This window comes from Octodon degus, unplaced genomic scaffold (genome assembly GCF_000260255.1).
Source record: "Octodon degus isolate 3935 unplaced genomic scaffold, OctDeg1.0 scaffold00072, whole genome shotgun sequence".
Taxonomy (NCBI): Eukaryota; Metazoa; Chordata; class Mammalia; order Rodentia; family Octodontidae; genus Octodon; species Octodon degus.
In genome coordinates, this window is record NW_004524648.1 from 4,336,847 (window position 1) to 4,340,793 (window position 3,947).

The following is a 3,947-nucleotide window of genomic DNA, read 5'->3' on the forward strand; positions in this document are numbered from 1 at the left end:
TATCTTGGTCTTAACCATCCAGCAGAAAAGTATAAAAACGAAGTACAAGAAGTAAAGCCATGGTGTTATGTTGAGCTGTAGGGGACTCAGGTCAATAATTTCTGACACTGCCAGTCAAGCGGAAGACTCAATACTATTATGGACTATTGGACTCTTTTAGAATATTTTGCTGAGTTAATACACCTATCATATTCAGATGACAGAACTAAACAAAAAAGGGGATACAGATGAATGTGCATTTTGTATCTGTGTATTCAGACTGGTTGGGATATATAGTTACATTCTCTTAATAGAGGGATTTGTTGTAATAGTGTCTGTAAACAGGATATCATGTCTGCATCTTGTACAGCAAATAACCACTAGGAAGAGGGTATGCAATGTGTTAATTACTGAAACTGTCCTACCAATTTGATTTGAAACCGTCTCATTGCTATTTGCTTCTCAATAAAATTATGGAAAAAAAAGACATAAAAGAAATTGTACAGAATTAAATTTATGTGTCTGCAAAGAATCAAGAATTTAATTTTTTTTAACTTATGTGTAAAAACCTCAAAAATCCATGCACTAAAAATATTTAATTCAAGAGATAAAATAAATGGTGGCAATGTGGTGAGCATATAAATAAAATGAATAACTCATAATACAAGATTTAAACATATTAATACTAGTTAGTATTTTATCTAAGAATTAGTGTAAAAAATGATAAAACATGTCAAATCAAAAAAAAAAAAAAAAAAAAAAAAAAAAACGAACCCAAACCCCATGCTGGGGCTTAAGGATTCATGAACCTGTGCGTAAGAGTTTCTCAATTACATGAAACTCAAGAGAGTATGGCATATGCCTATAATCCCAGCATTGTGGGATACTGAGGCAGGAGAATCACAAGTTGAGCCCAGGCTGGACAATTTGGCAAGGATTTGTCACAAAATATTAAAAAATCCAAAAACCAACCAAACAAAAAAATTAAAAAAGAGGGAATGTAGCTTAGTCATAGAGCCTATGCCCAATATGTGTGTGGTTCTAGGTTCATTCCCCAGTACACACTTAAAAAGTCCCTTCCAAACTAAGATTTATGATAGGATACATTAAATCTTATTCCTTTGAAAGCATATTATTATGTAAAATAGAAAAGTGGTTTCAGCTGACAATTAATATACTTAAACTTTTGAGAGGTTTTCTCAACCTAATTCGATCTTTTTGTGTGAATAAAAAAGAAACATCTGGGGCTGGGGAGATGGCTCAGTGGAATAAGTGCTTCCCTGGCAAGCAGCACAAGGGCCTGAGTTCAATCCCCGGTTCCAGAAAATAAATAAATAAATAAAATAAAAAAGAAAAGTCTGATAAGATGTTCTAATTTCTAATTCTTAATATTAATTAAGATGTTGCTATTTTCTTTTTAAGATGATAAGAGTGTCTCAATTACATGAAGCTATGTAATGTTGCTATTAAGTGAAATGCTGAGAGAAAATTAAAAGAAGATTTTTTTTTTTAAAGGTCATCTAAGCTAGACCAGGTGGCACATGCCTGTAATCCCAGCAATCAGGATAAGACAGGAGGATGGTTCCAAGTTCAAGAACCAGCCTGGGACACAAAGTGAACTTAAGAGCAGCCTGAACTGCAGAGAGACCCTGTCTCAAAAAGAAAAAAAGAAAAAAAATTTGAGGCCATCTATATTACTTTTCATATATGTGTGACAGTCACATGAAATTTAACATTTACTATTGTTATCTAGCTGCAAATTTAAAGTAAATGACAGAGAAGTTGAAATAAAATTTCATGAGCTGTGTGTTTAGCTCAATAATATCTACCTAGTATGTGCAAGGCTGTGTGTGTCATTTCCAGCAACATCAAAAAAACGAAGTTGAAGTTCAGGTATGATTGCACATGTTCATAATCCCAGCACTCAGGGCGAAGGTTCCAGATTCACCGCGTGTGGAGGACGGAACAGTTCGGGCGCTCGCACAGCGGCTGGCCCAGGGCTAGCGCTGCTGAGGTCCACGCCCATGGGGACTAACTACAGCGGTTCCTGTCACTGCGTGCTCGCCTGCAGCTTGGGCTTTAAGTCCAACCCTGCCCGACCATCGCTTCCACTCTGGAGGAGTTACAGAATGATCTAGAAGAGGTAAAGGCATTACTGGAAAAGGCTATTAGGACGAGAGTATGTGATACTCTGGCAGTTGAAAAATCCAAGATTGAAACAGAAATAAATAAGATGCAACAAAAATCACAGAAGAAACCAGAACTTCTTGACAAGGAAAAACCAGCCGATGCGGTTGCTCCTATCACAACAGGATACACAGTGAAGATCAGTAATTACGGATAGGATCAGTCAGATAAGTTTGTGAAAATCTACATTACCTTAGCTGGAGTTCATCAGGTTCCTGCTGAGAGTGTGCAGGTGCATTTCACAGAGAGGTCATTTGATCTTTTGGTAAAGAATCTAAATGGGAAGAATTACTCCATGATTGTAAACAACCTCTTGAAGCCCATCTCAGTGGAAGGCAGTTCAAAAAAAGTCAAGACTGATACAGTTCTTATCTTGTGTAGAAAGAAAACAGAGAACACTTGGTGGGAATACTTAACTCAGGTTGAGAAAGAGTGCAAAGAAAAAGAAAAGCCATCCTACGATGCCAAAGAGACAGATCCTAGTGAGGGATTAATGAATGTTTTAAAGAAGATTTATGAAAATGGAGATGATGATATGAAGCGAACCATTAACAAAGCTTGGGTGGAATCAAGAGAGAAGCAAGCCAAAAGAGATTCAGAATTTTAAGACTTTAAAGTCCTTTTGAAAACTATGATTCAGAAATTTCTGGTATTTCCAATAAAGGAATGTTGGTGAGCTGCACATAGAAATTTGACAGAAAGCTACAAAGCCTTCAAACTAAAGGCAGTAAATTCTCCATTTCTTGCTGGAGGATTTAAGATGCATATTAAGTACTTCCTCCAAAGATGGTTTCATTAGTAACCTGGTCATTTTGTTTATGTAAGAGTTACATGGTATTCTCATTGAAATGTAAAAAGCAAGTCTTACCTAAGGAAAACAATACATTGTGTATATTTTTGTTCATCTAGGAGGTAGAAAACAAAGTATATGCCTGCCTGTAAGTTACAGATGTCAGTTCCCACTAATGTAAGAATAAGAGTAAAACAATTTTTGTATAAAATTCAAATGTGTGCTTGTGCTTCAAATTTACTGCAGAGTGGATGGTTGCCTATTGCCAGCTTGAGCAGTGCAAAGAGCAGGGACCACCATACACTAATCCAATCACAAATGTTTCTATCTAGATTTAAATATATTTGTTTATGAATATAGAATTGAAGTAATAGACAAGCATCTTTATGTAACGCCAGTTAGTAAGTTCTACCATGGATCAGATAACTTTAATAACCATGAAGCAAAAATAATTCATTTGAAAGTCCATTATTCCTATGTTCAATAAAGTTGGACTTTTATGTACCAAACAAACAAAAAATCCCAGCACTTGGGAGGCTGTAGCAGAAGGATCACAATTTTTAAACCAGCTTAAGCTCACAGTAAGTTCAAGTCTCTCCTAAACTACACAGTCAGAATTTGTCCAACAAAACAAAACAAAATATATACACAACACCCCCCCCCAAGATTTAATGTACAAATGTAGCTTATTTTGCAAATACAAAACCTAAAGGAACAATTCAATTCTCACCCCAAAGGAACAATTCACTATCTATCTATCTATCTATCTATCTATCTATCTATCTAATCTATCTATCTTAATCCTCTCTTCTATTATTTTTAGATACCTGTTTAACTGCTTCTTATCTGTGCAGTCAGTATGCATAAAGGGCAGACAAGGGCTGGTGAGATGGTTCAGTGGTCTAAAGCACCTACTTAGAACAAGCTTAGCAAAGCACAGGGACCACGGTTCAATCCCCCAGCACCACATGCCAGCCAGCCCCGCCCCCTG

At 36.3% G+C, this 3,947-nt stretch overlaps 1 protein-coding gene and 1 pseudogene across 1 annotated transcript in view; one reads left to right on the top strand and one right to left on the bottom strand.

Annotated features, from left to right (window-relative positions):
- Positions 1-3,947, bottom strand: part of Taok1 (TAO kinase 1) — a 137,807-nt gene that overhangs the window by 17,154 nt on the left and 116,706 nt on the right. The gene's annotated exons all lie outside the window — the stretch shown is intronic.
- LOC101560231 lies at positions 2,198-2,889 on the top strand (annotated as a pseudogene).